The following is a 26781-nucleotide window of genomic DNA, read 5'->3' on the forward strand; positions in this document are numbered from 1 at the left end:
GCCTCAGGTCGTTAAATGGTCAAGTGAGAAAGGGGAGGACATGGTGTCAACTCACATATAGCCTCAGGACTAGGGGAAGCGCCACGGACACGGATCGGACGGCCCGACGCTGAACCATCCATCACACTCGTCAAGCAACCGCTTCCCACCCTCCTTTTCCCCTGCAGAAAATGAAGCATTAGTGCGCGGCGCAGAGACTACTGGGAGGAGGCTGCAGGAGAAGGCTGCTTGGTGAGAGTCGCCACGCCCCTCGCGAGGGGGCGGGACATGTAAATCAGAGTCCGCGTGTGCGCGCGCGGGAACGCCGGGAGAGCCGGGGTCGTGGGATTGTAGTGAAGCTGTGGGTGCTGGAGACGGAGCAAGGGGTGAAGGATGCAGAGACGAGCGGAAGGAGCAAGAGGCCGTGGGAGAAACAGGAAGTGAGGGTTGAGGGTGGTCACCACGAAGTAAATGTGTCTCGCGGACGCTGAGTATGGCTGCGTGCTGGGCGTCAGGCATCGCTTCTCGGCCTTTTGGCTAAGATCAAGTGTAGTATCTGTTCTTATCAGTTTAATATCTGATACGTCCTCTATCCGAGGACAATATATTAAATGGATTTTTGAAACTAGGAGTTGGAATAGGAGCTTGCTCCGTCCACTCCACGCATCGACCTGGTATTGCAGTACCTCCAGGAACGGTGCACCCCCTCGGGGGAATAATAACTGTACAAGAGTAGAAGCTGCAGCTGTGTTTCCCAACTACCTTTATTTACGTTATGTTAAGGTCTTAATGCTGTGTAGCTTTCTTACCTCTAGTAGGCTGTGTTTTAAGAAGCTTTTGCTACTTAACTGAATTAAAGTTAACTTAAAAAGTTACCAGCGGGGCTGGAGAGGTGGCTTAGCGGTTAAGAGCGCCGACTGCTCTTCCAGAGGTCCTGAGTTCAGTTCCCAGCAACCACATGGTGGCTCACAACCGTCTGTAAAGAGATCTGATGCCCTCTTCTGGTGTATCTTAAGACAGCTACAGTGTACTTATACAATAAGTGAACAAATCTTTAAAAAAAAAAGTTACTAGTGGCCTGTACTGGGACTGCAGCCACGTAGTTAAAGCACATTCTAGCCTGTTTATATTTAGTGTTTGTGTAATTTGGAGGAGCTGTAAACTCCCAATGTTAGGTTATTACATTCCTGATCTGTTTGTTTTGCGTTCAAGATTATCATTATGGTGTACAGATTCCAGCCTGTGCAGCTTGGTATATCACAAAAGCACCTGCCGATGTTGTACTTAAAACACACTTGGTTAAGGAACCTGCAGGTGATGTCAAAAACGAAATCTTTTCAAAAAACAACTTATTGTGTATGTATATGCTTAATGTGTTTGTGAGCACATTGACAGAGTAGGTTCTTTACTGACTTTTCAGATGAGTTCTATACTGACTGTCAAGTCAAGGGAAGCTGTGCTTATTTATACCCGCCTTACCCTCCTAATTTCTAGGACATTTCCCTCATGGTCCTGTATAAACACACCTGGCTGAAGCATTTGTTAGTCTTTTTTTTTTTTTAAGATTTATTTATTATGTATACGGCATTCTGCCTGCATATGTGCCTGTAGGCCTGAAGAAAGCACCAGCTTTCATTATAGATGATTGTGAGCTACCATGTGGTTGCTGGGAATTGAACTCAGGACCTCTGAGAGAGCAGTCAGTGCTCTCAACCTCTGAGCCATCTCTCCAGTCCCTGTTACAGTCTTAAAACTGTTTTTTTGGGGGGTTGGGGATTTAGCTCAGTGGTAGAGCGCTTGCCTAGGAAGCGCAAGGCCCTGGGTTCGGTCCCCAGCTCCAAAAACAAAAAACAAACAAACAAAAAAAAATGTTTTTGACACTTGCCAAAGAATGTTAGGACTATCGAAGTGATTCAGAGCACTGCCTGTTCTCCCAGAGATCCCAGATTCAATTCCCAGTACTCATTGGGGAGATCACAATGTTCTGTAAGGAGAACAAGGGAACTGCCTCCACGATAAACAAACATGCCTAAAACATGTGAACACATGCACAACACAATAAATACAAGTTTAAGAAGAAAAACTCATTAAAAGTGGGATAGTGGTGTTTGCAATGGCAAGTGGAAAGCTAATACCAAAGCACCATTTCCAGGTACATAGTGACTGTGAGCTACAAAACAGGATGGACAAAAACACACTTCCACCGACTGCAGGCCACGTACATGCTGTACACAGGGTGGGCTGGAAAACAGTCCAGATCTGTGGTGATGCTAATATTTTTAAGTCTTTTGGTACTCTTCTTGCCTGCATTGTCCTGTTGGTCACATGTCCTGTGATTTCAGGTCCTCCATGCTTCTAAACAAGTATTCCCTCAACTACAAGAGCCCAGATTGCCATCAAGGCCCTCGTTACTGGTTGGAGACAAATATGGGTGCCCCAAGCCAATCACTCGGGGGGCAGAGGCAGTCAGATCCCTTGTGAGTTCAAGGCCAGTCTGGTCTACATATAGAGTTTCAGGCCAGCCTAGAATACACAGTGAGACCCTGTCCCCACTCCTCTTAAATAATCCTGGTTTTATACAACTGGTCATGGGCCCTAGAAAAATAAAAGGTTGGACTGTTTTCAATCTGGGCAGATAGTTCTGAACTACCCATATTTTCTTTCAATATACAGAGGACACCTTCTCCACCACTCAACCAACAAGCCTGAGCTTGACCCTTGTTGGCCAACAATAGGAGTAAGGGGCTGTGCAGACAAAGGAATCTGGCTTCTTAGTGGGTTCAAGTGTCGTGTACATCCACTTAGTGTTCAAGAGAAGATGAAGTGAGAGACAGGAAAAGAAGTGAGTCCTGGCCCTGGGAAGATAAAAAGCAACCCAACTCTCTCACACTCTTTCTACACCATGTTTAACTACAAGATTTTATATATATATATCAGGTCCAACTATGCTATCAAAGCCAAATCAACTCCTGTAACTGCTTTGCACAGGTGTGATGAACTTGTGGTAGGAAATGTCAACTTGGTAGGATGTAGGATCACAGCAACCACGAATGCTTTGTTATGGGAATTCAAGACTACCAGGGAAAGAGCTCCCCTCCCCAACAAAACGTCTTTCAATTTAAAAGATTTTTTAAAACAACTGTATTTTCAGCAGTGCTGAGGAATCATTCTCCTTTCCAATCTGAGAGCTGCTGCAAAAAGGGCAGAGGGGACTGAAGTTTCTAAAGGCAAAAATCAATTTGGGGGTGGGGGGTCTGCTGCCTGAGGCATTATCCTGGGCTTTTTTTTTTTTTTTTTTTTTTTTTTGGTAGGTTTGTTCTTCTCTTGTTTGTTTTTCTAAACAAGGAATGGTTAAGTAGAAACAGCATAGGCACCCAGGCCAACATTTTTGCATAGCAATTACACAATAAGGGGAGGAGGCTCTGAGATCAGCATTCTCTTTAGATTGCGGTCACTAGATGAGTCAAGGCTGACAGGCCTGGCTTTAGGGTTGTGGTCTAGACATCCAGGGCTAACAATCCTTAGGCTAAAAATAAGGTCCTACTGATTCCCGGGGTTTTCCCCTTGTTTACACAGTAGTCTAGTTTTAAACTCCTTTTGCAAGGGAGTTAGCTTTTAACTATTACAGCTCAGCTTGCTTTCTCCTTTCTAGTTAGTACAGAACTCCAGCACATACAATAGCAACACTCATATTTAGGATGAGTCTTTCCACTTTAATTGACCTACATAAATACCTCCATAAGCAGCTGTGGTGTGACACTTTTCCTGGGAGATGCAATTCGTACTCATTCCAGAAAGGGGGCCCGTGACAGACCAAAGTCACAAGTACACCAATATCCAATGTAGTGACCAATGAGTTTTTTGTTTTTTTTTTTTTTTTGTTTTGTTTTGTTTTTTTTTAAACCGGGGTCACTGACAGGAGCATGGAGGAGCGGTTAGCTTGCAAGGGTCACCAATAACTTTAAAGCAGCTGTGTCGTCAGAAGAGATCTCTCTACCCTGTATGCAGAGCTACATAGTCTTCTGGACAGACCTGCGTTTGGCTGGTCAGTCTCCACCCTCAGCAAACTGTCCAGGTCTTTGGTGTACAGATTCTCAAGACTGTTACAAGGTTTCCATTTCTGAGGCATGTGACCTTTCGTTTAGCTCCTGAGGCTAGAGAGTCCCCCACCCCCAACTCTCACCCCCACCCCCCCACTTCTTTCCTACAAGTAATGTTTCCGTTTGGAGTCAAGGTTGCGACTACATAACCACCCAGCAGTTTCAGCCTGCTGTAGTATAAACAGCCCTGAAGGATGGTGACACAAAGGGGTAATTGGTCAAAAAGACAAAGGTGATCATCTGCAAAGAGTTAAGTGGAAAGTGGGTGTCATTCATCAGAAGTCTAGGAAGAATGATATTGTAACTCTTAATTCTCCCCAGGGGCTGGGTTATTTTACTTTTTATGCTAGTCAGCTTTAATCTTTCTAACAACTGTATAGACGGGTAATGGAAGAAGAGGGAAGTCATTGACAGACAACAGGATCCACTTCTTCCTTGAACAATATCTGCTCAATGTCAGATTCAAGTTTCCAATCTCTTTGACACCAATATGACTTGCCACGTCTTTCCCAGCTTCCAACTATCCTCAGCTTCCCTACATCCCTGGATACCTTAAAAATTCGTCGGGCTGGAGAGATGGCTCAGTAGTTAAGAGCACTATGTGCTCTTCCAGAGGTCCTGAGTTCAATTTCCAGCAACCACACCATGACTCACAACCATCTGTAAAGAGATCGGATGCCCCCTTCTGGTGTGTCTGAAGACAGTGGCAGTGTACTCACATATATAAAATAAATAAATCTTTAAAAAAGAAAAAGAAAAAAGTAGTCAACGATTATACCCTAGAGCATTAGTTACATCCCCAAGTGTGGGGTTGGGATGACAGATTGCTGCAGTATCTGAGGGCCAGAGACAGAGCTAAGCCTAGGGAGGTAAGGACAGAGGGCACTCGCATAACTGGCCAAGGCTTGGGAAACCACTGCTCTATTGAATGACCATGACATGCCAAGCTCAAGACAAGCAATTTGCGACTGTCCCCATTTTTACTACCTAACTGCAGTCAAGAAGACCCCAGGGATGTCAACGTCTCTTCAGGTAAAGGTGCTTGCCACCAAGCCTGACAACTTGTTCAAAAGTGTAGAAGAAACTGAAACTGGGTTTTCAGTAGGGTTGAGTAAGGACCCGAATCAGAAGAGTAGAATATCATGGGAAATCACAAAGATCCAATTTTTATATACCAGTTTGGTTTTGTTTTGTTTTGTTTTGAATAAAGAAAACACAACTTTCCTCTAGAAATTAGTATGAGTGTGGAGAGGGCCGTCTGTGAAAGGGCAGAGAAAACTACCTAAGAAGAGCATTTTCTCAAGTAACCTTCCATGTGCCAAGTCCCAGGGCCAACTGGAGGACATAAAGCAAGCGGGTGCTGCTGCTCCCTTAAGGACTGTCACCATCCAGAAGAAAATGTGGGTGAAGGGTTAGGTGTCTAATGTCCCATTGCCGTCTCCTGAAGTCCCGTAGCTGAGCCATTCCAAGTTTGAGAATGCGGATAGAAATAACTCCCTGTTCATTCTCTTTTTGTGAGTCAAATCATATTAAAGTAAATTATTTGAGCAGAAAATGTTTAATATTTATTTTATATGAATGTGTTTGTGTAGACCACATGCTATGAGCTGCAGAAACCAGCAGAGGGCACCAGATCCGCGGAGTTCCATGCTGTGAGCTGCCCTTTATGAATCAAGGAGTCTGGAAGAACAGCGAGTGCTCTTAACATCATCTCCTCAGTCCCTCTCTTTACTTTATTATTGTGTGTGTTTCTATGTGATGGAGGGAGTACACATGTGCCAATGCACACATGTGGAGGTCAGAAGAGTGTGGAGTTGTGTGTCCGTTCACCGTTAATGGGGACTCCATGGATGGAACTCAGGCATTGAATTTGTACAAGTGCCAGCATGCAATGCGCATGCTCATCAATCCAGAAATCCACTCTGAGCACATTGCCTATGCTAGGGTCTAATAGTAGGTCCAGGAAGCATTGTAACAGAAAGCTGTAGGGTGGGAAGGCAACAAAGAACCTAGCTGTAACCACACTGTGGGGATCTGCAGGAAGTCCACATGGGAGCTGAGGTCTGCCTCCCATTTGCACATGAGCTAGGAGCCCAGGGAGGCCTTAGTGGAAGAGTGGACTTGACTGGTCAGTAGGTCAGGTCCACTACTCCAGAGGCAGAAGCAGGTGGGTCTCTAAGTTCAAGGACAACCTGGTCTACAGATTGAGTTCCAGGATAGCCAGTTCCAGTTCCTTTGTCCTCAGAAGACCTCCCCTTCCACTCGTCCCCACAGCAAATGCCTACATGGTCATGACCATTGACTAAAAATGACAGTGAACTGTGCCAAGACAGTTTTTATTGCCCTTCCTGAAATCCGGAGCCCATTTTCAGGCCTGTCCCGTTTCACTATGTCAGGACATGGAAGCCAGGAAAGACCTCTAAGTTTGGCAAGCATAGGTCCTTGGCCATTGAGGGAGTAATGGCCCGGGATACATTAATGGAGAAGCCAGGTTCAGGGGTTCAGGGAGTAGTATGGAAACCTAGCTTGGGACTCTTGTATCAAAATTCACAAGCCTTGGAAGAAAACAGTGACTGACTGACTAGACTTTGTGTGAAAGAAATGCCAGGGATGTGACTTACTGGGGTATCACTTCCCTAGCATGCAAAGCTACAGGTTCAATCCCCGCCCCCACCCTTACCCCTTGCACTGGAAAATAAAACTATTTTTTTTTACTGTGAAAAAGAATGACTTTATATTCATAGGTAATAAGACTGTTAAAACTGGAACCCATGCTTACTCCTGCACAAGCTGAGAAACCCCATCTGCCCTCCTCCCAATTCTGCCCATACAGAGAAAACGTCTTTACCCCTCCAAGAAAACTCCAGGCTAACACATCATGTTTCCACTCGGGGCCTCAGTTTTTGACCATGTATGGACACAATCCCACCTCATTACCTAAACTCTGTAACACCTTCTTGCTTTAGCTGAGATGGGTGACTTCACTGTTCTCCACCTGGGAGCTGCTTCCTAATAAACCCACCCTCATCTACTTATAATCTGGCCTATATCTGCACCGCTGAGGGAGAGGAGAAGCCCATCAAAGACAAAACTACCACATTAAGAAAAAAAAAATCTGGGGTTGGGGATTTAGCTCAGTGGTAGAGCGCTTGCCTAGGAAGCGCAAGGCCCTGGGTTCGGTCCCCAGCTCCGAAAAATAGAACCAAAAAAAAGAAAAAAAAAGAAAAAAAATCTGCGGTTGAAGCAATGGTTTATTGTTTAAGAAGACTTATTGCGAGTTCTCTGCACCCAAATCCTGTGGGAGGGAGAGCTAAACGTTCAGAGAGGCAGACACGCCTGGGAAACCAGAAGAGACTGCACTCTGCACACATTACTGATTCCAGAGGAAAACACCAAACGCCATCTGGAACCCTGGTGCACGGAAGCTACCGGAAAGGGCGGCGCAGATCTTCCTGGTGGCTGCCGCCACAGAGAGCTCATAAGCAACACCCCACGAGCAAACTTGAGCCTCGGGACCACAGGTAAGACCAACTTGTCTGCTGCAGGTGACCTGCCTGGTGAACTCAAGACACAGGCCCACAGGAACAGCTGAAGACCTGTAGAGAGGAAAAACTACACGCCCGAAAGCAGAACACTCTGTCCCCATAACTGGCTGAAAGAAAACAGGAAAACAGGTCTACAGCACTCCTGAAACACAGGCTTATAGGACAGTCTAGCCACTGTCAGAAATAGCAGAACAAAGTAACACTAGAGATAATCTGATGGCGAGAGGCAAGCGCAGGAACCCAAGCAACAGAAACCAAGATTACATGGCATCATCGGAGCCCAATTCTCCCACCAAAGCAAACAAGGAATATCCAAACACACCAGAAAAGCAATATCTAGTTTCAAAATCATATTTGATCATGATGCTGGAGGACTTCAAGAAAGACGTGAAGAACTCCCTTAGAGAACAAGTAGAAGCCTACAGAGAGGAATCGCAAAAAATCCCTAAAAGAATTCCAGGAAAACATAAATAAACAAGTAGAAGCCCATAGAGAGGAGTCACAAAAATCCCTGAAAGAATTCCAGGAAAACACAATCAAACAGTTGAAGGAATTAAAAATGGAAATAGAAGCAATCAAGAAAGAACACATGGAAACAACCCCGGATATAGAAAACCAAAAGAAGAGACAAGGAGCTGTAGATATGAGCTTCACCAACAGAATACAAGAGATGGAAGAGAGAATCTCAGGAGCAGAAGATTCCATAGAAATCATTGACTCAACTGTCAAAGATAATGTAAAGTGGAAAAAGCTACTGGTCCAAAACATACAGGAAATCCAGGACTCAATGAGAAGATCAAACCTAAGGATAATAGGTATAGAAGAGAGTGAAGACTCCCAGCTCAAAGGACCAGTAAATATCTTCAACAAAATCATAGAAGAAAACTTCCCTAACCTAAAGAAAGAGATGCCCATAAGCATACAAGAAGCCTAGAGAACTCCAAATAAATTGGACCAGAAAAGAAACTCCTCCCGTCACATAATAATCAAAACACCAAACGCACAAAATAAAGAAAGAATATTAAAAGCAGTAAGGGAAAAAGGTCAAGTAACATATAAAGGCAGACCTATCAGAATCACACCAGACTTTTCGCCAGAAACTATGAAAGCCAGAAGATCCTGGACAGATGTCATACAGACCCTAAGAGAACACAAATGCCAGTCCAGGTTACTGTATCCTGCAAAACTCTCAATTAACATAGATGGAGAAACCAAGATATTCCATGACAAAACCAAATTTACACAATATCTTTCTACAAATCCAGCACTACAAAGGATACTAAATGGTAAAGCCCAACATAAGGAGGCAAGCTATACCCTAGAAGAAGCAAGAAACTAATCGTCTTGGCAACAAAACAAAGAGAAGAAAAGCACACAAACATAACCTCATATCCAAATATGAATATAACAGGAAGCAATAATCACTATTCCTTAATATCTCTCAACATCAATGGCCTCAACTCCCCAATAAAAAGACATAGATTAACCAACTGGATATGCAACGAGGACCCTGCATTCTGCTGTCTACAGGAAACACACCTCAGAGACAAAGACAGACACTACCTCAGAGTGAAAGGCTGGAAAACAACTTTCCAAGCAAATGGTCGGAAGAAGCAAGCTGGAGTAGCCATTCTAATATCAAATAAAATCAATTTTCAACTAAAATTCATCAAAAAAGATAAGGAAGGACACTTCATATTCATCACCAAGATGAACTCTCAATCCTAAATATCTATGCCCCAAATACAAGGGCACCTACATACGTAAAAGAAATCTTACTAAAGCTCAGAACACACATTGCACCTCACACAATAATAGTAGGAGATTTCAACACCCCACTCTCATCAATGGACAGATCATGGAAACAGAAATTAAACAGAGACGTAGACAGACTAAGAGAAGTCATGAGCCAAATGGACTTAACAGATATTTATAGAACATTCTATCCTAAAGCAAAAGGATATACCTTCTTCTCAGCTCCTCATGGCACTTTCTCCAAAATTGACCATATAATTGGTCAAAAAACGGGCCTCAACAGGTACAGAAAGATAGAAATAATCCCATGCGTGCTATCAGACCACCACAGCCTAAAGCTGGTCTTCAATAATAATAAGGGAAGAATGCCCACATATATGTGGAAATTGAACAATGCTCTACTCAATGATAACCTGGTCAAGGAAGAAATTAAAGACTTTTTAGAATTTAATGAAAATGAAGGTACAACATACCCAAACTTATGGAACACAATGAAAGCTGTGCTAAGAGGAAAACTCATAGCGCTGAGTGCCTGCAGAAAGAAACAGGAAAGAGCATATGTCACCAGCTTGACAGCACACCTAAAAGCTCTAGAACAAAAAGAAGCAAATATACCCAGGACGAGTAGAAGGCAGGAAATAATCAAACTCAGAGCTGAAATCAACCAAGTAGAAACAAAAAGGACCATAGAAAGAATCAACAGAACCAAAAGTTGGTTCTTTGAGAAAATCAACAAGATAGATAAACCCTTATCCAGACTAACGAGAGGACACAGAGAGTGTGTCCAAATTAACAAGATCAGAAATGAAAAGGGAGACATAACTACAGATTCAGAGGAAATTCAAAAAATCATCAGATCTTACTATAAAAGCATATATTCAACAAAACTTGAAAAGCTGCAGGAAATGGACAATTTCCTAGACATCTGTACCGAAGTTAAATCAGGAACAGATAAACCAGTTAAACAACCCCATAACTCCTAAGGAAATAGAAGCAGTCATTAAAGGTCTCCCAACCAAAAAGAGCCCAGGTCCAGACGGGTTTAGTGCAGAATTCTATCAGACCTTCATAGAAGACCTCATACCAATATTATCCAAACTATTCCACAAAATTGAAACAGATGGAGCCCTACCGAATTCCTTCTACGAAGCCACAATTACTCTTATACCTAAACCACACAAAGACACAACAAAGAAAGAGAACTTCAGACCAATTTCCCTTATGAATATCGACGCAAAAATACTCAACAAAATTCTGGCAAACCGAATCCAAGAGCACATCAAAACAATCATCCACCATGATCAAGTAGGCTTCATCCCAGGCATGCAGGGATGGTTTAATATACGGAAAACCATCAACGTGATCCATTATATAAACAAACTGAAAGAACAGAACCACATGATCATTTCATTAGATGCTGAGAAAGCATTTGACAAAATTCAACACCCCTTCATGATAAAAGTCCTGGAAAGAATAGGAATTCAAGGCCCGTACCTAAACATAGTAAAAGCCATATACAGCAAACCAGTTACTAACATTAAACTAAATGGAGAGAAACTTGAAGCGATCCCACTAAAATCAGGGACTAGACAAGGCTGCCCACTCTCTCCCTACTTATTCAATATAGTTCTTGAAGTTCTAGCCAGAGCAATCAGACAACAAAAGGAGGTCAAGGGGATACAGATCGGAAAAGAAGAAGTCAAAATATCACTATTTGCAGATGATATGATAGTATATTTAAGTGATCCCAAAAGTTCCACCAGAGAACTACTAAAGCTGATAAACAACTTCAGCAAAGTGGCTGGGTATAAAATTACCTCAAATAAATCAGTAGCCTTCCTCTACACAAAAGAGAAACAAGCCGAGAAAGAAATTAGGGAAACGACACCCTTCATAATAGACCCAAATAATATAAAGTACCTCGGTGTGACTTTAACCAAGCAAGTAAAAGATCTGTACAATAAGAACTTCAAGACTCTGAAGAAAGAAATTGAAGAAGACCTCAGAAGATGGAAAGATATCCCATGCTCATGGATTGGCAGGATTAATATAGTAAAAATGGCCATTTTACCAAAAGCAATCTACAGATTCAATGCAATCCCCATCAAAATACCAATCCAGTTCTTCAAAGAGTTAGACAGAACAATTTACAAATTCATCTGGAATAACAAAAAACCCAGGATAGCTAAAGCTATCCTCAACAATAAAAGGACTTCAGGGGGAATCACTATCCCTGAACTCAAGCAGTATTACAGAGCAATAGTGATAAAAACTGCATGGTATTGGTACAGAGACAGACAGATAGACCAATGGAACAGAATTGGAGACCCAGATATGAACCCACACACCTATGGTCACTTGATTTTTGACAAAGGAGCCAAAACCATCAAATGGAAAAAAGATAGCATTTTCAGCAAATGGTGCTGGTTCAACTGGAGGTCAACATGTAGAAGAATGCAGATCTATCCATGCTTATCACCCTGTACAAAGCTTAAGTCCAAGTGGATCAAGGACCTCCACATCAAACCGGATACACTCAAACTAATAGAAGAAAAACTAGGGAAGCATCTGGAACACATGGGCACTGGAAAAAATTTCCTGAACAAAACACCAATGGCTTATGCTCTAAGATCAAGAATCAACAAATGGGATCTCATAAAACTGCAAAGCTTCTGTAAGGCAAAGGACACTGTGGTTAGGACAAAACAGCAACCAACAGATTGGGAAAAGATCTTTACCAATCCTACAACAGATAGAGGCCTTATATCCAAAATATACAAAGAACTCAAGAAGTTGGACCGCAGGGAGACAAATAGCCCTATTAAAAAATGGGGTTCAGAGCTAAACAAAGAATTCACAGCGGAGGAATGCCGAATAGCTGAGAAACACCTAAAGAAACGTTCAACATCTTTAGTCATAAGGGAAATGCAAATCACAACAACCCTGAGATTTCACCTCACACCAGTGAGAATGGCTAAGATCAAAAACTCAGGTGACAGCAAATGCTGGCGAGGATGCGGAGAAAGAGGAACACTCCTCCATTGTTGGTGGGATTGCAGACTGGTACAACCATTCTGGAAATCAGTCTGGAGGTTCCTCAGAAAATTGGACATTGAACTGCCTGAGGATCCAGCTATACCTCTCTTGGGCATATACCCAAAAGATGCCCCAACATATAAAAAAGACACGTGCTCCACTATGTTCATCGCAGCCTTATTTATAATAGCCAGAAGCTGGAAAGAACCCAGATGCGCTTCAACAGAGGAATGGATACAGAAAATGTGGTACATCTACACAATGGAATATTACTCAGCAATCAAAAACAATGACTTTATGAAATTCGTAGGCAAATGGTTGGAACTGGAAAATTTCATCCTGAGTGAGGTAACGCAATCACAGAAAAACACACATGGTATGCACTCATTGATAAGTGGCTATTAGCCCAAATGCTTGAATTACCCTAGATGCCTAGAACAAATGAAACTCAAGACGGATGATCAAAATGTGAATGCTTCACTCCTTCTTTAAAAGGGGAACAAGAATACCCTTGCCAGGGAATAGAGAGGAAAAGATTAAAACAGACACAGAAGGAACACCCATTCAGAGCCTGCCCCACATGTGGCCCATACATATACAGCCATCCAATTAGACAAGATGGATGAAGCAAAGAAGGGCAGGCTGACAGGAACCGGATGTAGATCTCTCCTCAGAGACACAGCCAGAATACAGCAAATACAGAGGCGAATGCCAGCAGCAAACCACTGAACTGAGAATAGGACCCCATTGAAGGAATCAGAGAAGGAACTGGAAGAGCTCGAAGGAGCTCGAGACCCCTTATGAACAACAATGCCAAGCAACCAGAGATTCCGGGACTAAGCCACTACCCAGAGACTATACATGGACTGACCCTGGACTCTGACCTCATAGGTAGCAATGAATATCCTAGTAAGAGCACCAGTGGAAGGGGAATCCCTGGGTCCTGCTAAGACTGAACCCCCAGTGAACTAGATTGTTGGGGGGAGGGCGGCAATGGGGTGAGGATGGGGAGGGGAACACCCATAAAGAAGGGGAGGGATTAGGGGGATGTTTGCCCGGAAACCGGGAAAGGGAATAACACTCGAAATGTAAATAAGAAATACTCAAGTTAATTTAAAAAAAAAAGAAGAAGAAGAAGACTTATTGCTCTTGCAAAGGATCTGGGTTTTCTTCTCAGGATTCATAGCTATTCGATGACCCTCTGGCTTCCCAAGGGCACCTGCACACACAGGTTACATATAAACTCATGCAAGTGCACAAATACACAAATACAGAAATAAATCTTTTTAGAATTTTATTTAACATGTATGACTGCTCTTCATGCACACCGGAAGAGGGCACCGGATCCCATTACACCTCCACTGCCCACGTGGTAGGATCACAGGACTGTATTATCAAATTCCCCTCCACCTTCTTCTTGGGACTGTAAAGGTCTCATGCAGCAGTTCTCAACCGGTGGGTCTGGACCCCTTCAGAGGCCGAAATCAGAAAACATATTTACATTACGATTTGTAATAGTAGGAAAATTACAGCTATGCAGTAGCAGAGAAATAATGTTATGGCTGGGGGTCAGCACAACATGAGGAACTGCGTTGAAAAGGTTGTACACAGCATTAGGAAGGTGCTTTAGAGGGAATCACACCTTCCAGAGTTTCTGTTGTTGGACTTATATTCCCTGGATCTGGTCTTTGAGGTTGGCTCAAAAATATACCACCTTCTTGTTTTGTTATTAACTTTTTAGGACACTTACAAACAGCATAAATTCAACTAAAATGAAGGGTGGGGAAGGCCAAGGTTAGCTGTGAAAGAAATATCCCTTCCTCTCCTAGGACCTTGACCTGGAAGGAAATCTTCTAGGCCTCAGCAATAGTCTCTCATGCAATGCCACCAAATACCACTTCTTTCTTCCTGCCCAACCGGTCTCCCAAATGCCTCTCTGGTCAGTGCTTACACATCACCACATACCCATGGTCCAGTCCCCCAAGAAAGGATTACTGCCACATACAATACCCAGAGCACAGAGCAAGGGCTGGCACACCCAGCGAAGCCCTAATGAGGTTTATTTCAGTCAGTGAGGTCAGGCCACAGTGGTGCAGAGTATTAGAGGGAAAAGTTATGAATCCTTCCTTTCTATAAATACCTGGGGGATAGAAAGCAGAGTGCTGGGAGCGAGCGGTGCTGCGTGTCTTTCATCCCAGCACTTGTACTGTGGCCTTTGAGTCCACTGGGAAGGCCAACGATTTAGACATTTCAAATGTAGATGAAATGAATTGATTCTTACAGCTAGCAGAAAGATGGCAGCCTTAGAGTCAAACAGCATGGCATGCAGAAGCAGGGCAGGGGTGGAGTGGGGGTGTTAAGAGCAGGTTTTAAAGTCAGGTATCAGAAAGGTGTGTTACACCTGCCCATGAATCCATAGCTGGGCAGGAAAATTGTTTTGCCTCCCTCAGTTGTCTCTTTCCCACTATAGAGTAAGAAGACCATCGCATCCCGTTCCCATAGCGATAAGCAGGCTGTACATCGGCAAAGACAGCTGTTAACACCTACAGCCCATCATTCTTGTCTCACCTGCAGGCCACTAGGATCTCTGGCACTCCTGATCAAAAAGTCCACGGCTCTTATGGGATGCCTGGCTCCATATTGTCTCTTTAGTCATCACAAGGAAACTGTGTAAGTTTTTACTCAGATCGGTGACCAAGCCAGCTCAGTCAGTCAACAGGTTCTCCAGGGCAGGAGCAAGGATTAAAACAAGAAAAAGACAATGACACAACATTGTAGTATGACCCCAGCTAGTTCTGAGGCTGAGGCAGGTTTATTTTTTTTTCTAGTCTACTTTTATACCATTTAAACTACATGCAAGTAATAGGGTCAGTTCTAGGTTAAGGGAACAGGCAAAACAATAAACACAAATAGTCAAGGAACAAGCAAGGCAATAAACAAAGTCCTATGACCACTGCTTCTAGAGGCTGATCAAGATGACCAAGGTACCTGAGCCTGCTTCCTATCCTAGCCCAAAGTCACACTCTTGCCTGAAGTCTACTTCTTTGTTCTAGCCTAAAACCAGATCCCTGCCTGAGCTTACTTCCTTGTCCTGGCCAAACCTCAAATTCCTGCCAAGCAGCCCTTAAAGTTCTCCACAGGTCTGCCCACCCTGGCTAGGATAGAGCCCTTCATTGCTGGGCAAGCAAAAACACAGTGCTATGGGTTAGTCTGCCCAGCATATCCCCACACTTGGGAGGAAGAAACAGATGGATCTTTGGAAGCTTGGAGCCAGCCTGGTCTACAGGGTGCATTCCAGGACAGCCAGAGCTACACAGAGGAACCCCTGTAAAGGAAAAGATGTGGTGTGGGGATTATAGGGCACTTGGGCAGAACATATAGGTTCTTCCTGGAGTTCACTTGAAATTTTTTGAACGTTGAGAGTCAAACATAATCAACAAAAACATTTCCAGTGAAATGCCCATATGGAGACACTATTTCTATGGTAGGGTTTTTTTTTAAAGATTTTATTTATTTTATGTGTATAAGTGCTCTGTTTTCATGCAGGTCAGAAGAGAGAATCAGATTCCATTACAGATGAATTTCAGTCACCATGTGGTTACTGGGAATTGAACTCAGGACCTCCAGAAGGGTAGGCAGTGCTCTTAACCATTGAGCTAGCTCTCCAGCCCCATTAGTAGCTATTTTATAACTATTTGTTGCAGTTTTCCTCTTAACCCAGGTGACTCTCAAATAATTGCGACTGGATTATTATATTTATTTAACAAGCTATAAGGGCACAACAACTGAGCCGTATTACTCTATTTTAATCCTCTATGCTAATCTGGCTATCCTCCAGCCAAAATCTCAGAGATACTTTCATTTTAGTACCTATCTGGTTGTCTGGGCTCAAGGTGTTTTCTCAAAAGGTCTCCTGGACTCTCCCCTTAGCTAAATCCCCACTTGCCCTTCTCTCCCCTGACTGGATGTGAGGTTCTTTTCTTTCCCCTGTTAGTCATTGGCTGATCAGCTAGCTTTATTCCCCAATCAGGGAATAATTGGGGGGCAATGTTTATACATTATGCCTACATTCCTATATATATATGTATGTATGTCAAAAACAAAACAAAACATCTAAGTAACAATGAATCTTCCTCTTTCCCAGCCAGTAGTAAATATCTCTTCCCTTTCCTCTCCCCCCACTCACTTCCCTCCTCCCTGCCCCCCTCACAAGGTCACAGTGAAAGGCATATCTTAACTGATATTGCACCTTCTGTGACCCTTGCTTTCATGTTATAGATGGTCATGGTCATCTTATCCAACCCACCCCAGGAACCGCTCTGAAGGTAGGCCTGGAGAGATTCTTATGAAATTTTCAAACAGTATACAGTCAGGAAACATAAAAAAATCATTCACATGGCTACTGCTAAGATATGTGGGAGACTATCTTGAGAGGTCTACGTCCACACTGGAGTGTGCACTGTTCTCCCGAGAACTATTAACGCCTATGTTTAAATCTGTTTAAAATGTTAATAAATTTTAACTCTGCTCATCCTATTTGTTCAGACATCCTAATATGTAATGAGCCGATAACGTGTTTTTAAAGATGAATTTCATATGTATGGCTATTTTGGCTGCACGTGTACCACGTGTGAGCCTGTTCTCCACAGATGCCAGAATTCGGTTTTGAATCCCCTGCAACAGACAGTTGTGAAGTATCATGTAAATAATAGTTACTGAATCTGGATCCTGCAAGAGCATACAAGTGCTCCTAACCACTCAGCCATTGTTTTCCAGCATCCTGGGTTTGTGAATATCTGAGGATCGTGAATACAAAGCATTTTCCCGGAGCCTGCCCCACTTCTACTAGCAAGACTAGGTAAAATACCGGGACCATATCTAATTTGGGCAGGCGCAGGAGCCGCGGGAGGCGGAGACACCCATGCGGTCGCTAAGTGACCAGGATAGGGAGGGGAGAGAACGGAGTCAGTCTCGAAGTTGGGGGCGGGGAGGGGTGACGGCGCGCAGCCGCAGTGCCCGGTGGGATTGAACCCCTCGGAGTCCGCGGGATTCTATATCCCCGCGCTGCCCTCTCGACTCGGAAGTTGACCTTCCGCGGATCGGAGAAGCTCGTCTGCCAGCTCACTCAAACGCAAACTAGGAACAGTAGGTGTGCCCCTTTCTGCCACCATCCGCCACCGCGTCTCCTCTAGAGCATTGCCCACCACAATGCCGCAGCCTTCCTCCTTGGAGACCAAAGTAAAAATGTTCCCAAAACTCCTGAACGCGGCTCAGAGGCAGCAGTCAGCAGGCATCGGTGTCGCCACGCCCCTCGCGAGGGGGCGGGACATGTAAATCAGAGTCCGCGTGCGCGCGCGGGAACGCCGGGAGAGCCGCGATCGTGGGAATTGTAGTGAAGCTGTGGGTACTGGAGAGGGAGTGAGGGGTGAAGGATGCGGGGGCGAACGGAAGGAGGAGGGGGCCGTGAGAAAGGCAGGAAGTGAGGGTTTTTTTTCGGGCGGTCACCACGAAGTAAATGTGTCTTGCGGACGCAGAGCTTGGCTGCGTGCTGGGTGCCAGGCATCGCTTCTCGGCCTTTTGGCTAAGATCAAGTGTAGTATCTGTTCTTATCAGTTTAATATCTGATACGTCCTCTATCCGAGGACAATATATTAAATGGATTTTTGGAACTAGGAGTTGGAATAGGAGCTTGCTCCGTCCACTCCACGCATCGACCTGGTATTGCAGTACCTCCAGGAACGGTGCACCCCCTCCGGGGAATAATAACTGTTTAAAGTTAGAAGTAACTCTTTTACTTTTTAGCATCTCAGGTTATCTGACTGCTTTGTCTTTATGCTGGGTAGCTCTAACAATAGTTAGATAGAAGGTGTTTGAGAGTAAGTGCTGTAAACTAGGACGTATTTTAGTTGTCTATTTTTTCTTTTAACTTTTTTTCGGAGCTAGGGACCGAACCCGGGGCCTTGCGCTTGCTAGGCAAGCGCTCTGCTATTGAGCTAAACCCCCAACCCCTAGTTGTCTATTTTTAAATTTTCTTTCTCCTAAATGTTCAGCGTTTTTACTCTCCTTACTTGGTATTTAAGGCTAATCAGTAGCTATGAGGTTAAGTGGGAAGGATCCTAAAACCATTTTCATCTTTAGTACTCTTTTTAAAACGGGGATGGAGTTGTGGATGGTGTTGTCTTTTTCTGTGATTTGTGTGTTGTAGTAAAACTTAAGTAGCTCATATTGAACTTGTAGTAAAACTTAGTAGATCATCTTGGACCGTGGTTGGTTGCACTGTCAGAGAAGTAATGCCTAACCTATACTTCTGTTCCTTGTTCGTCACTTTTCTGTTAGAGCTTCTTCTCTGGTTTTGGATATTTACATGAGTACATTAGAGGGGCACTTCATTAAAAAAATATTCACTATTCATGTATCTGAGATTAATAATGAGAATTGAGGGAGGAAGCCAGTGTCATTAAACATGACATTTTTAAATGCCCTCCCAACCCTGTGTGTGTGTGTGTGTGTGTGTGTGTGTGTGTGTGTGTGTGTGTTCGCTCGTGCACATGCCTGTTTCTTTGTTAATCATCTTTTCGGTAAGAAGCAGGGTGGAAACTAGGGAACTAAGAGGAAACATGGCTATGGGCAGAGCAGGATACGTACCTCTAATGATAAGATAGTTCCTAGTGTTCATATTGAAATAGATATTGTAAATTAGGACCAGATTGCAGTAGAGATGCAGTCTTGAAGAACTCCCTAGGCGAGCAAATACGTGCAGTACATGCAAGAAGGAAACCAAGGTCATCTAGACGTTAGGGTCCTTTAGTCTATGGGTTTTTATTTCCAGGTTCTTCTTGTTTCTAAACAAGTCTTTCCTCCCTCAGCTGTAAAGCCCAGATTGTCTGAAAGTGTGCCATGACCCTGGTGGCTGGTTGATTCGGACCAGGGAGTAAGTAATGGTACACACCTGCGATCCAATCTGCTCCCTCCCTGGGCTGAGTTCGTGCCACTTTCCTGCCTTCAGTAGCTCTCTGTCTTGCACATCTTTTCTTCTAGTTAACTCAGAGAACAGCTCCTTCACAGCCATTCAGCACCCAGACCTGGACCTGAGCCTTGTTGGTGCACAACAAAAGTAACAGTCTTGTGCCGATGGAGGGAGTCAGGCTTTACAGGAGGTTCAAGTCTTATGCATATCCACACAAGTGCTCAAGAGAAGAGGAAGACAGGAGACGGGAGAGGGTGAGATTTTGGACTAAGCAGGAGAGTGGTGATTCCCTAAGGAAAATCATCTGTAAGTACAAGACGCATGGCCCTGGGAAGGCAAAACGTAGCCCAGATCTCCTACCGTTTTCCTACACCATGTTTAACTGCACTGCTCATCCAAAAATGCTCTATATAAACTCTCCTGTCACAGATAAATCAGCCCCCACAGCTCCCTGGACACCAGTTAGTGACTCTGTGTGTGTGTGTGTTCAAGGAGGTGCTGCCATCTGACAGAAAGAACTGACCCCCACAAGGAATTGCCACTGTGTGATCCTGTTAGGGCCCCGAATCTGTAGGAACTCTACAAGATGTGCTGGGAACAACGTTGTGCGTATACTTCCAACAGATCCTTACCCAGACAACTGTGGCCTCCTGAAGTAGTCGTTTACAAATGTTTATGATCACATTATTGATGACCAGCCTGTCTCCATCTTAGACTGGAAAGTCGTATTACAGTACAGATAAACTAGCTTCATTTCCGTTTAACATTAAATTTGTTTCTCAGGGATTGGGCTGTGCCCCACCTGCAACCTTAATTACAAATGGTTCTGTTCCGCCTGCTCCAGGAAATGGCAATCATGCCCTTGTTTCAAAAGGATATCGTGGGGGCTGGACAGGTGGTTCAGTGGTTAAGAGGGCTGACTGCTTTTCCAGAGGTCCTGAGTTCAATTTGCAGTAACCACATGGTGGCTCACAAACCATCTATAATGGGATCTGATGCCCTCTACTGGTGTGTCTGAAGACAGTGACAGTGTACTCACATAAATAAAATCTTCAAGAATATATTTTTAAAAAGGTTGGGCTGCAGAGATGGCTCAATGGTTAAGAGCATAGGCTGCTCTTCCGGAGGTCCTGACTTCAGTTCCCAGGAACCACATGGTGGCTCATAATCATATGTAATGGGCTCTGATGCCCTCTTTTGGCACACGGGTATATTGTAGATAGAATACTCATACATAAAATAAATAAAAATCTTTTTTTTAATAGAGGTTATGACGACCACCTGTTGTTATGACCACCTTGCGACACCTTTGTTTCCTAAGATATTGTTATGACCAACTAACGCTTTTGTTCTTCTTCTGTAATCCCACCTATTTGCCTGCCATTTTCCCATTTGGAAATCCCTTATCCCTGAGCTATAAAACCTTATATTCCAAGGAGAGGGGTGAGAAGGTGATGTTAAGATTCTGCTCTGTGTATTACAGGTTGTTATTAATGTTCCTAGGGATGGATGGTACCGGGCTTTGTATGTCTAAGTGGGCAATTACATCTTACCAATTGGATCTAAGATTATTGTGTTGTGTGTTCTTTTATGTGAGGGTTTGAGTGTAGGAAAGCGTGCGGCTGGGATGTGTTTCCGCCAAGATATGCCACTAGTAATCCTAAGAGTTGAAAGAAAGTTTTTTTTTTTCCAAGTAATAGGAGGCTGGCACCATGTTAAGTCATGTGATATCTTAAACAAAGAAATTCAAAGGAATACAAACAAAGAAACGGGGAAGCCACCTGGGCTGGCAGGCTGTAGGTCCCCTGCTGTGTGAGAAGTAATGGCAGCTCAGAGTTAGAGATTAAAAGTTGCTTTTTAAAGAAAGTTGTTTAGAAAGTCTTTCAGGATACTCATATTCTTTTTAACGCGGGCTTCACGGGAATTTTGGGTTGAAATCCTAGTTAGACAAGCTACTTCTTAATTACGGGTATTATTAAAAGGTGATTGAGTTTGTTTTTAGAAAGAAGAGAATAAAGAGATTACCCGAATGTCTGTAACACCAAGGAGAGTGAATGCAGGCATATATTATAGAAGTTATTAAGGTTAAATAAAAATCTGTGGCTCCAGGTAGAGAGCTTAACAGATTGAGATATTTTGGGCTAAAGTCCTGGTTTGATATGTTGCTTATTGATACTGGAATTGATAGAAAGTATTTGGTTTGTCTTATGAATTACCCTGCTAAAGGCCATATGGCTGGTTGATGCTGGCTAGCAAGGGTTTGTGGTTACTTTTGATATTTACCACAACAGGAAGCTCAAAGTCTCTTAACGTGGGCTCCACGGGAATTTTGGGTTAATTTCCTGATAAGCCTATCAGGCTCATTGTTTAGCTTGCTTCCTTTTTTAAAAAATTGTTTAATCTTCATAATGGGTGTGACTTTGAGTTTTATGATTATATTATTACTCTGGGAGAGAGTGCAAGATACAAGCTTTTCTAGTTTCAGACTAAGGAACACAGAATTTTGGGAGAAAGATTTTGTCTTTGTGCTTTTAAAAAGTGTGATTAGGCTCTGGAAATCTCACAGAGTCATACTGATCAGATTTGATTGAGGTAGACCGCCTGAAAAATTTATTCAGGAGAGTCAAACAAAAAGATATCTCCATTCTAAACTTTTGTCTTGAGAGTTGTATTTTACAGTGTGTGCCTACTTGGAATCCTGATCTCAAGGACTTTCAGCTGGGTCCAGTCAGGACACATTGGCTACAGCATTTGCTTCATTCTTCCTACCCCCTACCCCCAAGGATAGCTCAACACCCATATACAGCTTGAAGAAGTTATGGAGGAGTCGTCGCCCCAATTCCCTGGACTTTGGGGGGGCTGAAAGTGGTTATTCTAAAGTTGTTTTTATGAGGAATTTAAAATTGGTTGTAATTTAACGGGGAGGAATTAGCTAGATTGAATTGTACAGTCATAATCTCATTTGGTAATTAAGCTAAAATGATATCTTTGCTTTCGTATAGAATTTATTTGTCAAAAAAGTTTAAAAGTACAAGGTTTAGAGCCAGTTCTTCTATTGTTGTCATTACAAACTTCTGAGTTGATTGCACCTGTGAGTTAAGATTCAAATAGCAAAGTCATGGCTCTGAGTTTGTGAGAGTACTTTCAAGATAAAATTTAGGATATGGAGACAACAGTTCAGATTACCTTATATAGATAGATGGTTTTCAAAAATGTCAGATATCCACAAAATTTGAGATTTAAAGGTATTTATCTTTTGTTGAGACATATCTGCTCCTAACAGTTCCCCTTTGGCGGATTTAATGAAGAATTTGAACATCTCTACCTCCAGATGAGGCAATACTTTGTGGCTAGGCAGCCACTGGACAAAACCGCCTGTTTCATCTGCAGACTAATACTGTCCAGAAAAGGACAAATTATGCAGAATAGTTGACTGATAAATTCTGCCAAGACAGGGTGATCAGCCCTTCAAAATTTGCATTTCAAGAGCCTGTCAGTTGATTTTGGGCCAGAAGGCTGAAGACTTGCGCTCACATGTTGCTAACAGGGGACTGCGCTAGTGGAGATTTGTCTCTACAACCTCTCAGTTCTGGAAGCCGTGTTAGGCTTCCTATGTGTATAGATATTTGGTCATTCTCAGATTTCTGACGGGGTTGAAGACTGATTATAGTCTCATAGCCTATCAGGCTGTATAACTCTGAATATATATTTTATTGGATAGTTATCAGGTAGTATACAAGCTAGCCAAGATATAATATAGATTTTAAGCCTTTCTTAAGCTGGAATGGATAACTAAATGTTCTGTTTAATTGACATAGTGATGGACTGGATGTTGAGTATATCGTATGCTTTATAAATTGTAGAATGGTAATAATTGTACTCAATTTATATATAAGTGAAAAGGCTTTTTTTTTAAAGATTTTATTTATTTTATGTATATGAGTACACGGTAGCTGTGAAAAGGCTTTTTAACTGGACAAAAAGGGGTAAATGTTGTGGTTTGCCCTGGAGTTATCTGTATTTTGATGCTAATTCCACTGCCCCAAGGACAACTGCCTACTCACTACTCATTAGAACTCAGGTGACTTCACCAGAACCACCTCCCCATTGAATTTGTAAAATACAGGTGAGGGGCCGGTACAGGATAGAAGGAGGCCTATCATTGGAGGAGAAGGAAGGATGGTCGGAAGAGAAGTTTGAAGGAGGAGGAGGAGACTGGAGGAGAAAGGAGAGACAGGAGGTGGAGAGGGGTGAGAAGCCATAGCAGGTGATGTTAAGATTCTGCTCTGTGTATTTACAGGTTGTTATCAATGTTCCTAGGGATGGATGGTACCGGGCTTTGTATGTCTAAGTGGGCAATTATATCTTATCAACTGGATCTTAAAAAAAAAACAAAAACTTATATTCACCAGTCCAATGCTGATCTCTTGAGCCTCAACTTTAGGGAGACACAATCAGAGTACATGAATTTTTTTTTTATTATTATATATAAGTACACTGTAGCCGTCTTCAGACACCCCAGAAGACGGCATCGGATCTCTTTACAGATAGTTGTGAGCCACCATGTGGTTGCTGGGAATTGAACTCGGGACCTCTGGAAGAACAGTCCGGTGCTCTTAACCGCTGAGCCCAAGTACATGAATTTTTTTTTTTTCTTTTTTTCAGAGCTGGGGACCGAACCCAGAGCCTTGCGCTTGCTAGACAAGCACTCTACCACTGAGCTAAATCCCCAACCCCAAGTACATGAATTTTTTAAAAGCTTTAATAATGGTTATTATTAATTATTTGGGTCAGTGGTCTTTCTCCTCACATCTGTGGCATCAACTTAGTGACTTCATGGAATACAAAGGCATCAAACTATTTTTTTTAAAAGATTTATTTATGGGCTGGAGAGATGGCTCAGCGGTTAAGAGCACCCGACTGCTCTTCCAGAGGTCCTGAGTTCAAATCCCAGCAACCACATGGTGCCTCACAACCACCTGTAATCAGGTCTGGTGTCCTCTTCTGGCCTGTAGTTGCATACATGCAGGCAGAAAGCTGTATGATGTTGAAGGATTAAAAATTAATAATAAGCCGCCTAGCTACCCAAAAAGAAGAGGTAGGGTCTGTGAGAACATGAACTTTTCACCCCTCCCTTGCTGTACAATGGTTCCCGGAACATTCTTGCATGAAAAGTTTCCTGGAACAGCCACAATGACCCATAGCCTCCGGCCACAATGGTCCAATGGCCCTGAAAATGTCACTACCCCTAATCACAATGTCACAAAGTCCTGGGTGTGTTGCCTAGTGTTACACATGACTAGCATATGACCTAAATGTATGGGCAGTTTGTGGTTTTGGAATTCCCCTCCTCCCTCCCTCTTGATCCCCCTGGTTTGTGGTTTTTTCCTTTATAAGCTCTGTGAAAATTCAGGTCGGGGTCGAACTCCTCTACTCCCTGTGTGGTGTATGAGTCTCGACCCCAGCATGCTGGCCTGAGCTCTCGTTTCATCTCGCCTACAATAAATCTTCCTCGTGTGATTGCAGCAGGTCGGTGTCTGTGTCCTACTGGGTGCGCGTCTTTCCCGAGACTTGAGTGGGGGGCTCCCTTCGGGGGTCTTTCATTTGGGGGCTCGTCCGGGATCTGCGCGACCACCCAGGGGTCCTAGACCCACTTGGAGGTAAGATTCTCTGTTTTATCTCAGCGCTGTGTCTGGGTCTGTGTCTATGTTCTGTCTGGGAATCTGGTGCGATCGCTGTTTCGGTTTTGCGGACGCTCAGTGAGACCGCGCTCCAGGAAGGAGAGCGGGGTGGATAGGGATAGACGTGTCCAGGTACCCACCGTCCGTTCGCCCTGGGAGACGTCCCAGGAGGACAAGGGGGGACCAGGGACGCCTGGTGAACCCCATCTGATAGGTCCAGAGGAGACTTTACTCCTTGACGACCGGTTTGTTAGGCAAGGTCTGCGACCTGCCGATCAGTTTCAGTGCCTCTGGTCGACACGAAGTCGACGTCGGTTTTGTTTTCTTTTTTCTCTTTTGTTTGTGCTCGTGTGTGTGAGTGTGTGTGAATTAAGTCCTGTAGTCTGTGTTTTTCGGTACCGGTTTAAGGTCTTAGTGCACTGTCTGGGCAGATGAAGGATTCCTGCCCTGTGCACGAGAGTCTTAGTGCACTGTCTGGGCAGAAGAAGGTTTCCTGCCCTGTGCACGGGTGGAAGAAGGTTCCCCACCCCGAAATGGCGCCTGTGAGTAGATGAAGGATTCCTACTCCGAATAGTCTTTTTCTTTCTTTTTTTCCTTTTTAGAAAGCGCACCGGGGGACGCCCCAATCGCGCAGGCTCTGGGACTCGTGAGAGACGTTCCACGAGTCAGCCTTTGTTGGGTCCTGGCTCTGGGACGCGTGAGAAACGTTCCTCGAGCCGAATTTTGTCGGGAGGACCCGGCAACGGACAGTCAAAAAGATCTGACTGTGACTTTGGAGGTCGAGTTCGGCTGCCTATTTAAGTATAGGCACGGACAAGTGTGCTTAGATGTGTTAGTGTCTGTTGTCTGTATTCTGTTTCTGTGTTTGGTATCCCGGAAGCAGCTAAGGTTAAGCTGCAGTTTGGGCCAGGTACTGAAGGTACCAGGCATCTGTGGAAATTGGTTATAGGATGCTTTGTCTTGGTCTTGTTTGTCTGGATTGTTTTCTGTGGTATTGTCCAGTGTTTTTTTTGACTTTTGTTTCGTGTTTGAATTTGGACTGACGACCGTGTTTAAAATCTTGGACTGACGACTGTGTTTGAAATCATGAAACTGTTTGCTTTGTTCGTCGAAGAGTTTTACTTGGTCCCCTTAACGCTTAGTGAGTAAGAAACTTAATTTTGTAGACCCCGCTCTAGTGGCAGTGTGTTGGTTGATAGCCAAAGTTAATTTTTAAAACATAGTGTTTTGGGGGTTGGGGATTTAGCTCAGTGGTAGAGCTCTTGCCTAGCAAGCGCAAGGCCCTGGGTTCGGTCCCCAGCTCTGAAAAAAGGAAAGAAAAACAAAACAAAAACATAGTGTTTTATCTGTGCTTATGCTCGCAGCCAGCTGTGATGAACTGGGAAAGATTTAAATTTTGCTTGGGAGCAAAGAATCTTAAAGGCAGAGTTTCAGCCGGTATGACACGTAGTGCATAACTGCCTAAAAGATCAAAAATGCTGTTAACAGGCTAAAAAAAAAAAAAAAAAAAAGGGACAGGCTGTGTTAGAAATGCTACAGGAAGAATAATCTAAAAAGGCTGAGAGCTAGGTGGGGCTATAAGGAAAACAAGAATAGGAAAGGAATTTCTGACATTTGCTCACAGTAGGAGAGCACTCATTTAGAGAAGTTCTTTAAGGAAGCCTGCCTTATCTGCTGTCTTTATTCCAAGGGAGGAGTCAGTCTCCAGCACTAAATTA

The 26781-nt window shown here is 43.6% G+C and overlaps 1 long non-coding RNA gene and 2 other non-coding genes across 5 annotated transcripts; 2 read left to right on the top strand and 1 right to left on the bottom strand.

Annotated features, from left to right (window-relative positions):
- The first annotated feature begins 496 nt into the window (after window positions 1–496).
- Window positions 497–687, top strand: LOC120094956 (U2 spliceosomal RNA). The gene has a single exon (XR_005489630.1). It is a non-coding gene; the product is annotated as a U2 spliceosomal RNA (small nuclear RNA).
- A 13005-nt stretch (window positions 688–13692) lies between these two features.
- Window positions 13693–23774, bottom strand: LOC108351947 (uncharacterized). Of its 3 annotated transcripts, none has more exons than XR_005489195.2 (3): window positions 17283–23774; window positions 14984–15137; window positions 13693–13884 (listed from the first exon to the last, which is right to left on the bottom strand). It is a non-coding gene; the product is annotated as an uncharacterized LOC108351947 (long non-coding RNA). The 3 variants fall into 3 exon arrangements; XR_001839843.3 differs by having other exon boundaries at window positions 17132–23774; XR_010055023.1 differs by having other exon boundaries at window positions 14984–23774.
- On the top strand, window positions 17977–18167 carry LOC120094954 (U2 spliceosomal RNA). The gene has a single exon (XR_005489628.1). It is a non-coding gene; the product is annotated as a U2 spliceosomal RNA (small nuclear RNA).
- Window positions 23775–26781: the final 3007 nt, after the last annotated feature.

The sequence above is a fragment of the Rattus norvegicus genome, chromosome 9, assembly GCF_036323735.1.
Source record: "Rattus norvegicus strain BN/NHsdMcwi chromosome 9, GRCr8, whole genome shotgun sequence".
NCBI classification, from domain to species: Eukaryota; Metazoa; Chordata; class Mammalia; order Rodentia; family Muridae; genus Rattus; species Rattus norvegicus.